At 37.8% G+C, this 10,493-nt stretch overlaps 1 protein-coding gene across 2 annotated transcripts in view; it reads left to right on the plus strand.

The window, feature by feature from the left end:
• Window positions 1-10,493, plus strand: part of LOC111244349 (glutamate receptor ionotropic, kainate 2-like) — a 321,397-nt gene that overhangs the window by 200,941 nt on the left and 109,963 nt on the right. Inside the window, exon 1 of one of the 2 annotated variants that reach the window (XM_086980425.1) lies at window positions 8,919-9,242. The exons of the other annotated variant lie outside the window; for it this stretch is intronic. The gene's annotated coding sequence lies outside the window, so the exon portion shown is untranslated. Of the gene's footprint in view, window positions 1-8,918; window positions 9,243-10,493 lie in introns of those variants that run through there. 2 annotated transcript variants of the gene reach the window in all.

The following is a 10,493-nucleotide window of genomic DNA, read 5'->3' on the forward strand; positions in this document are numbered from 1 at the left end:
ACTTAGGTCCACCACGAGAGCAACACTAGTTCCTCAGATTGCATGGAATGAGTGAATTGGAGATATTCAATATATTGGGTGATATCCACGTTTTCGGCTATAAGTCTTACTTCCATGAACACGTTATTTCTGTTGTGTTTATTTGCAACTGCTAGTTTGTGTGCTTTCGGTAACAATTTATGAGCTGCAGCAAAATTGATGCGGGAACAAAGGTAAGTCTATTTCTTGGAGGCTAACTCCTTTTTGTTGCTTAAAAGTGAAGTTCAAGCCTATCGAAGCAATTTTCAAAAGTTAGTATACAAGGAAAATAACTAATTAGCACAGTATTGGTCATAATGCTCTGTTATCAAGTGTTACAGAGCTGAACTAAACAGCGTAAGCACTTTTTGCAGCAAAAATAATTGAAAGTACCTGTGATTGAACGATCCCTAAAAATGACGACAGGTTAATGAACAAGCTAAATACGGATTGCTGTAAAGCCAGAAACTTCATAAAGTGAACCTTTGACATGTCGCACAGGTTGTGAAACCCAGTAATTGTTACAGCTACATACAGCTGTAATAATATAATGAAAGTCATAAAAGAAGAGCTGGCCCAATAATAATAAGTAAAAAGCCAATACGATCAGAAAGGTCAAACAACAGCTACACACATGGATGCAGAAAGCCAAAGCGAAAACTGCTTGTACACATGCAGAAAGCTGTATCGATACTGGGAGAAAATTTAATCATATTACACAATAACGTGGCTAAACATTCAAGTTTTAAGCAAACAACAATTGGGGTCGCCCAAAATTATCATTTTGCCCAGCTTTAACTTTGTTTTAATCGATGATAAGGAGGCACACTTTTGTAAGGGTGGTTCAGAATGTAGCTATATACTTGAAAGGTCGCTTTAACTCCTTGCTTCAAATTAGTAGAGCAAAAAGAAGATTATGAACTCCGGACGAGTAGTATATTAATTTAGTTTAAACCAGGGTAAAAAGCAAGACTGTATAAACCATTTTTGGAGCTGGATCCACCATAAACGATGTATGCGACTCAAAGCTCCCTCAAGATATGCTAGAAAAATGGCGGTTCCCGGTGTAAATGGCTTTGAGAAACTGTCAAAGTCTGCTTTGTGGTACAGCGCTGAAGCTACTCGACCTCTAAGGGAACACTCAAGAAATTGTATGAAACTGAAACTCATATAGTTGAAAATATTGCGTTATATGGAAGTTGTGTGAGTACAAAGAATTCGTCGTACCAGATGTATTTCTCTTAACAAAAGGTCTCAAGAGGCGCCTTAATCTCGAAACTAAGGGAAAATATCGCGCTCTCCTTGCAGACGTGTGAAAGAAAGAAGATTGACCTTGATCTTCATAGAACGAGTGCACCTAAAAGTTATGTATACATTCGATTATGTGTTATAAAATACGTAAGTCTCCACACGTCTTAGTATCAGAGCTGGCTTCCATGTTGCAGTTGGTTGCGGAATTACCGAAATATAGATTGGAAAATTCGCATGCGTTCTATATTTCGATAATTGACGAAACCGGCATCCCTTTTTTTGACATTTACTGCCAATGGAGGGGCATATTTGCGCCATAATAGTTTTCAAACATATATATGTTACTTACACTACAGTTGACTAGTGCTGACTTTCAATGTGTGAGCACTATAATGTGAGTTATCTCTACCCCCTGCATTTATCTGTATTATTTGTCTATAGAAGAAACTAAATATACTAAGCAAGAATTGTTTTAAGGTTTACATATATTGTAGTAAGTAGTATAGACAAATATCTGCCCAGACACATAGAAACTATCTAAGCATCAACATCCTAGATCTCACCTTTTACTTACGTAAATTGACACTACTGCTACAACTCCTATTTGTGCTATATCCAGGTATACACTCGAAGTATTCGTGCTCTCAATAGCAGCTGCATTGACGGCAGCAGGGGCGGTCGGTCGGTCTTCTAGTGTTGCCGTGTTTTTTTTCCCAGTAGGAGGTAGTGGGAGGAGATAAAGCGTATTATAGCAGCAACAGCAAAGCACTGGGAATGTCTACCATTTGCAAACTTTGGGGTATTCCCCGTTGTCAGCCGCGAGTAACGGCTAGTTGGCGTCTGTTCCTTGCCTGGCTACATCTCTGCTGGCTTCCCGCCGTTGCCGTTGCTCACTCTCAACAAGAGACGAGTTGTCCTGTTACTCTTTCCGTTTGGCCTCCCTTTCCAACTGATTCCACTGTTTGCCGCAGCCGTCATTCTCTCTTCTGCAAATTTCTGCTGTAGCAGGGGCTAAGGCCCAAACCCTTACTTCAGCCCCGATTCCTGAGAGGAATCGGGGGCGTGCCTATGCTGGTGTCATTGGGGTTGCAGGCATAGTGGGGAAGATAGAAAGGATAAAACGATGCAGACCTAACTTGAGGGCGCAGAACAAAAGCGAAAACAGTCTCTTACTAGCAGGACAAGTCCGAGACTCCCTTGACGATAACCTTGCCGAAGAAGCAAAGCAACATTGGGACCAACGGCGCTTACCCAATTTCTGGAGCTCTGATGCTTCTTCTTCCGGTGCTGCTCCTGTTCAAGCGTTACTAGCCTAGAATCCTGATCGTCGATGCCGTAATGACCATGTCCTTATGACTTCCGTTCTGCTGTCTAGATAGTGCAAAAGGTGTAGACTGAGAATTTATCCATGGCTGCATTTTGTTGTCATAGATATTTTTGGCCTGCACGAGAGTGAAGTGAACACCACTGTTTCGATGCAAGCGAAAACCCAAGCAAAAACCGCATTCTTAAAATGCCATGAAATTCAAAATTAATGATGTGTTGTATTGAACGTCACCTTGTGGTATGTTAAGCGCGTTCTTTGTAAGCGCGACTGGGAATCGAGCCTTTTACAGACTGGGACTTTCTTTGGAACATAAGACAGGCAGTTTTAAATTAAGCGCACAAAGGAAAGTACATTTTGCACTCTCTGCGTGCTAAGTAGAGCACCCCACAAATACGTGACTAGACACGCGCAGGAAGTTATTGGAGAGAGGTAGTTGGAGTAAAACGCCATCGCTGCGAACATCCTTGACCATTCAGCGAGTACACCATTCGTTTCACACTATTGTATCGGAGCGGTTACAGCCATTTCTCAAATAAGAACCTAAGTGAATGAAAACTGTGCTTCTTTGAATCTTAAAAATACTTTAACGAATGTCTAATTATTGCGGTATCTGTAATTCGTTTCTGCTCCTTAATGTTCAGTTCTTATCGCTAGAGGCACGCAGTAAATATAAACAGTACGATGGCATGCGATCTGAGACGACAGTTCCCTTCCGTTTCCCCTCCAATGAACCGTTTCTTAGCGTCAACGTCGTTAACCGCTGAGTGTTTTTGTGGTGGAGACAGCCTAGAACAATAATAGTTCAAAAATATTTATTTCAATATGAAAATGTGGTTCACAGAATTAAATATATTGTCCTTACTGGATATAAACCAACATCTTTTGTTAATGACCGGATGCTGACTTAAAAGTTGTGACGGATTACTGGCTGCCAGTCGTAACGATCGTTTATTACCGATTACTGGAAAAGGTGCAGTCTTTGACACTGTCAATTCATAGAGGCAAGTCAACAAAAACAGAAATATAGGAAGAAGCTTGTTCATAAAAATATGTATATATATATAAAAAGACTATCTCGCTTCCTCTAGCTATGATTGTTACAATATTTTTCTTTGACTAGCTTGAAGACTTCTTAATTAGGTCAACGTGATCCTTCTCTAGAAGTATAATTTCCATGAGTACTGCAGTTGTGCGTCTGTACGACGTTAATCTCTTGATTATACCCTGATGTGCTTCTCTGGTATATATGCTTATACACACAGATTTTTAACAAAAGCAACTCGCGCTATAGTTTACGGAATCAATTAATTTTCTGATAGATTAATCGATGAATAATTATTTATTACTGTAGGTACTTCTTGAACCAAAGTATTTATGAATCGCCCCTTTCGGAAAACTTTCCAATCGCACGCGATGAAGCGTTGACATCATCCTTAGCTTATCGGGGTTTGCGACTTACTGCATTTAGTATAAGTATAATAACAAAAAATCCGCATATTCTTATACATGGCATTCATACCCAATATAGGGGTATCAGGACAACACTGGCGTCATATGTGACTTACGAGTACGCAAATTTCCTTCATAATGAGGGCACGATGACGTGTTTGCAACACTTTTTCTAAAATCTTACAAGATATGGGGGCCCATCTTAAAAACCATCGTGATAAGCATCGCATTCTGCGCGAGACGTTTGGGTGATTGTGAAAATGTTGATCTCGATAAAATTTTTTAGCTGAGATACGTATCTTATTGCAAATGTGCAAGTGAGACAACACCGAAGAAATACAGGACTATTTTTTAACACTTATCGGTTTCTGCTCATCGGTTACTGCAAGGTTCGGTGTTATACTTGATGGAGAGTGTTGAGCTTAATAATATCAACAATAGGACAAGACACTTTTCACAGTGTTTGGATGGTTATTTTGTGCACCAATTCAGAATAGCTTAAGCGTTGCGCCTGCGGAAAAATTGAAACTTACTTTTTTTACAAATAAGCCAAGCATCACATGATATTTAACACTATGATCTACCGAAAATAGCTCCACATTTTGTAAAATTTAAAAAGATATTGTAGGCGCTTTACTACAACCGCATTGTGAGAGAAATGACCTTACACATAAATTTGCATTGTTTTATGAATACATCTTCATTTCAAAGGACAGCTAGATGCTAGCATTGTATCTAGTTGTTTGATCCATTAGCATGTCTATCACATGTTACAGGTAAAGTCAGAGGAGCGCATAGGAAAAGGGTTAGAATTTTTGTATATAGATAAATGCGTGTGTACTGTAAGACATGTGTATATTACATAGGGAAAACACTAAAATCAGACACATAAAGAGTAAATGATTCATGTTTTTTTCCAAGTCACTTTTTGTATATTATTACTTGGTTCTTTCACCTTGTACTACACGCTGTTTGGTTGCTGTGACCACTCAGTGTGCCAAAAACATTTACATGCTATTTACATTAGCATTGCAGTAGCAAAAGCGTTGGCCAAGAGCTGCTGTCACCTGCAGGACTGGGGCCACCCGGACCTCGTTGAGCTAGCCTGCAAATACGGGATTCTACTGACTCTCTTACATGCCCTTCAATCCCCATACACTTCAGCACCGAGCACTGAGTCTCTTCTTAAAAGTACGACGGCTATTGTGACCTCTGCAGTAAATGTAAACTTATTTAGAATATTTCAATGGAAAATTGCTGCCGCTACTAGTTTTTTGCAGAAATAGTAGAGAGTGAACAAGTGGCACCTAAAATCAGGCAAGCAATCGCGATTTACCATGTCTGTTTGCATGTGCAGATAGATATGCACCGTCTAAATAGATAACAGATTAGACTGGACGATTGGTTTTTGAGAAAAAAGCTGGAGATAAAATTTCGCATACGGCTATAGGAAACGGGACATAATTTATAGATTTGCCTATAGGTTGTTCCATAGGGTGAATAATTGAGATTTTCCGGAAATAAATAATATCGAGAAATTGAGATTTGCTTCATAAACAAATATGCAAGAACAAGACAGCAAACAGATTCGCGTTTGCTTTAAAAGATTGGCATCAACGACTCTACGACGCCAAGTCTCCGGCGTTGCTCCTAAACCATGCGGTGTTATTACTTCTATACTTTATGTAGGTGTTTTTCAAAATACAGCTTATTTCTTTACTTTAACGTTCTGTGTGCGCTATGGCGCTCACATTTTGGCAAGCTCATCTATAGCTATTTTCTCTGAGAACGAATTTCATTTATAAAAACTATATATTCAATGTTCTTCTTTACGACCCATCTGCTGGTGAATAGCTGGTTGAGACAACGGAAAAAGTGTAAGAAATTGATAGCTAATGGCCAATATCTGACAAAAACTTGCTAAAATTAATTTGAGCGTTTTAAAATTGAGCCTTTTCATTTCAACCACAAATCATTTCCTGGAGGGCTGCAAGAGGCGAGTGCTACTGAACTTTAGGCTATAAAATAAAAATCCAGCCCAGTCACTTTAGGAACTCTTTTGTAGCTGGGAATCGGCTGTATCACTGCCAGATATCACCTAAGTGCAGCACTAGAAAAATAAAAAATTAAAGGCAATCAAGTTGATGCCGCGTGAACCAAGTAAAAATGCCATTTCTTCCAATGCATAATTGACTTAAATTACTCGTATAGCCTACAAAGCGTAAGGACCGGGAAAGAAACTAATTTTTGCAACAACCTTAAGTTTAAGAAAATGATAGTTAAAATTTGGATAAACCTTAGTTTACGCAACTAAAAAATTTAATGGAATTTTAAAAAAGATAGTTTACTATAAACTTCAAGAGATCAGCAGTTGTAACCCCTGAACAAAGCAAAGGTTAGCAAATTATTACGATCGGATATCCTAAACAAGGAAGAAAAGAAAACGTCAACTATACAAGAAGCACAAGACTAACCACTAATGGAAATTAGGCTTCTTAGTGCTTCGTGTACCTAGATAAACGAAAAAGAAGTTCCCATTGACGGCGCTTTTCGAGGTTTAAATTTGAGAAAACTCAACATTGTGTGCTACAATCTGGTTTACCGTACAAACTTTATAGTATTCAGTTCAAATATCTAGATAGACTAAATAGTTTTATGAAGGAAATAATGTAAATAGCGAAACGTATTCATAATAATTGCAAACGATAAGTCGCTAAAATTTGTGTTGTCGTAAAAAAATGAAAAGCTCATTTTGATATTCTACTTTAAGCCAATTCACTTCAACAGTAGAAAAGAACCATACCTTCCCGAAGGAAATACAAACTCAATTTTCCATAATGCATGTGAAACGACTGAAAATACTGAATTGATTTGACCCTTTTCTGTGAAATGCAGAATATGTTAATACTTATACGATAAACTGGCATTATTCAGATTCAGTTATAGCGCGTTATATGTTGCAAATTTTCACTGTGAAATATAGAATATATGTTTTTCATTGATCCTACAATTGTAAGGAATTGTAGTAAATAAAGTTTAAATAGTTCTATTCGTTAATAAAGAGAACTTAGATGCCAATTTGCATCAACTGAAAAGTAGCTCAATGAGAAACATACAAAAAGTTAATAAACGAATATTATGTAATAGTGTAAGTTGGCACAGATAATGCGAGCATAACAGTGGAGTAAGCGGCACATAGATCTAAAAGAAGAAGAAAAAAGAGGGTGAAAAGGACAAAGGGCCTAATTAGAATTTATTAGAAGGCATCCGTCGATGCTATGTGCCGTCAATACTCTTCCACGGTTGAATGCGGCAGCTAAACAAATGGACAGATACGAAGGCTCCTGAGAGGGGTGTATTGGGACAATCGCTGCTTCTTGCACAATTGTTGCACTAGTGATTAAATGCATCGAATGCAACGGTAGCGACAGAAAGTAGGTGACACTGTTAGCTTGCAGATCGGAGTTGTAATATGAATGCGAGCATTCGTACTTGCTGTTTTCGGGTTATATACAGGTTCGCTCATGCACGATGGCCTTTTTCGACCCTATACATATTCTTAATTAATTCTTGAATAATGGGCCTACAAGAATATGAGTAACACTATTGGATATGCAATTATGTACTTCTATAAAATGCATTAATCAAAGTGACTATGAGTCCCTAAATATCCAGTTATATTTTTTTAGTTTTTCTTTCTATTTACTAGTAGTAGTACACCCGGGGAAACATAACTAAAATACGCTACAAACTTACAACAAAATATATACCTTTACACTTTAGCTATGTTCTTCTTTAAATAGATGTCAAATGAGTTCAAATTAAAAAGATGAATTCAAATTAGAGCCTTAGGCGCTCGTAATCAAATTTGCTATCCCGTATAAAAACGGTGGAGTCATTGCATTCATAAGTATATTAATGATGCATACACAGCCATGCAATGGTAATTACAATGGGCAAAGGTGTTCGAGGAATAAAGTACTTCATTTAACAGGTACGGGTTGTTGAGAATTAGTGACGACCGACTTAGTGAAAAACTTGTAATATGTAGGTCTAAACGGGCACCAAGCAAGTAGTTTGAGGCAACTTACTGCTACGTCACTGTAAATTTAAGTGTATATGCACTAAATGCGTTGTCAAAAAGTAGGCAAATAGCATTATCAGCTTAAAAGTACTTAGATGCAATTTCCGCAAGTTGCCTATTATACTTAACAGTCGCATTCATACTAGCTCTATAATGTCTTATTCGTGGCGAGTGTATTACCGCATTACTCCTTTTGAGAATAATGCTTACATGGCCTCTCTAAAAAACTTACTTCAAATAAAGGTAAAACTCGTTTTGTTTATAATATGGCTTAATTTGGCAAAAAAATGTCCAGGTATATCTTTGATAATACGCGACAAGTCTTAAAAATAAAGGGATTGTTAGAAACGAACACGGTCTTAGTTCAGCTAGAAACCGTTATGAATTTTAAATTTGCGATCCACCGTAGTCTATGGATAACGCATTTATGGATAACTCAAATATTTCAATCGTCGCTAAATTTGTGTCCATTTCAAAAGCCTCTAGGTATGCGTGTTCAAAATTCTTCGTCATCCATGCGATGAGCTACCGATCGCGAAGTTGGTTTTTTTGTCAGTCGTAGCAGTACCGTTAGTAAAATGTCATTTCATCCATATGGACAATCTAGCCAGTCTACATTAACCGGTAATCGTCTTTTCCATGGAGGTCAGCGCTGATAAGTTGGTCAAAGTATGTAGTATTAGCGCACTTTGCCCTTTACCTAATCAGCTTCTCACACGGGTGTCTTTCCTTCGCTCTCGGTTATGCCTCTTGTTCTCTGTGGGCCATTGGCAGTTCTTTGCCAACCTCAATAGGTGCACCACCACCCCCTCTTCCAATTTCCATTGGTCTCGCTTACGCACTACTCATGTATACCCTTTCCCCAACGGACCCCACTTTAATCGCTGACGTCCTATTGATCCCAATGTACCCGCACTCACTACGCCTAAGGCTTCCTGTGGTCCTTAGTTGTTACACCTCTCTGTTATTCTCATTTATACCCCATTTTCCCTTGCTTCTTCCTATCGTTCTTCTCTAGCACTTTGTCCTGACCTCTTTCACTGCCCCCCACGCCGGTTTGTGCTTCTGTGGTGCTGAAATGGACACTTGCGTGATCAGACTCCGTAAGCACTCGTAAGTACTGCACCCTTCGATGACCACTCAAGAAACGATGGGTAACTCACTAGCAGGTGGTGTACTTAAGCATTTCCTTTCAATTCAGTATAACAGGCAAAACTAAAGGCTACCAGTGATATTCGTCAACTAATAACCGCGGATAACTAGTAAATGAATAATTTTTCTGCCTTTATCTTGCCTATGGTACTTTATTGTACGGTGAGCTCTGAATGCATACTTGTAGTTACGTTATGTACATTAAAGAAGCATCAGAATGCATACATTTATTACTAGGATGAAAAATCTATAATTCAGAAAACTACCGCAATAATTAAGTAAACAGGCATAAATACGTCGATATCATAAGCAAAGCCCTATTTCATTTTATATGTTTCTATACATATAGCAGATGAATCAGCTTTAAAAAAAATAAGATGAATTTATACAGTAATGGCCTGGACCTTGAAAAAAGGAATTTATGTTTTTGAATAAGAGCATTTTTGAAGTATTGAGGAGTCTACGATCGATATACGAAAAATTCACCAGAAAGCCAATTTATTTGAGCATATATATATATATATATATATATATATATATATATATATATATATATATAAGAGGCCAACGAAAACGTAAGATGAAACCTTTCAAGCGGAAAGATCACGTTGCAGAGATATTTTTGCAGCGACTGTTTGAGGCAGCATCGTTGAGATGAGGTAGAGGGAATGAATGTACGAGACATTCAGCATGACGTTCTTATTACGTGACGATTTATATGAAAATATGTATATTAGCAAATAGCGCTTTTCCGGGGCAAAGTTGCCTTACTACAAGGTACTTCGGGGTTGCTCTGTAGAGCGGATGGATTAGTATATTAAACTCGTAGAGGCCACACCAATATCGAAAGAAAGCTCCAGGGAATCTGATATTAATAGCATTTAACGAGTGTTAGTGAAAATGTTTATTTCGAATTTCAGGAAATATTACAAATTTCCAACTTATATATCTCTGCACGATTTTTTCTTAGTTATGATCTTTTTTGTAACTTACACATTTATTGAATCAGTGTCGAATTTTTTTACCTCCTACGTATATCTTTCTTAGATATTTTCTGAAATATGTATATGAACAACCTCGACGCTTTATTGTTCTTGCAAATTTAGTTTTTGTAGATCTTTTATTATTATTATTATTATTGAAACTGGAATACTTGAATTTCTTAAAAAAGTAGATTATGCATCCATTAAAAGGACGACGATTATTACTTAT

Source organism: Varroa destructor, unplaced genomic scaffold, assembly GCF_002443255.2.
Source record: "Varroa destructor unplaced genomic scaffold, Vdes_3.0 BEIS01000002.1, whole genome shotgun sequence".
Taxonomy (NCBI): Eukaryota; Metazoa; Arthropoda; class Arachnida; order Mesostigmata; family Varroidae; genus Varroa; species Varroa destructor.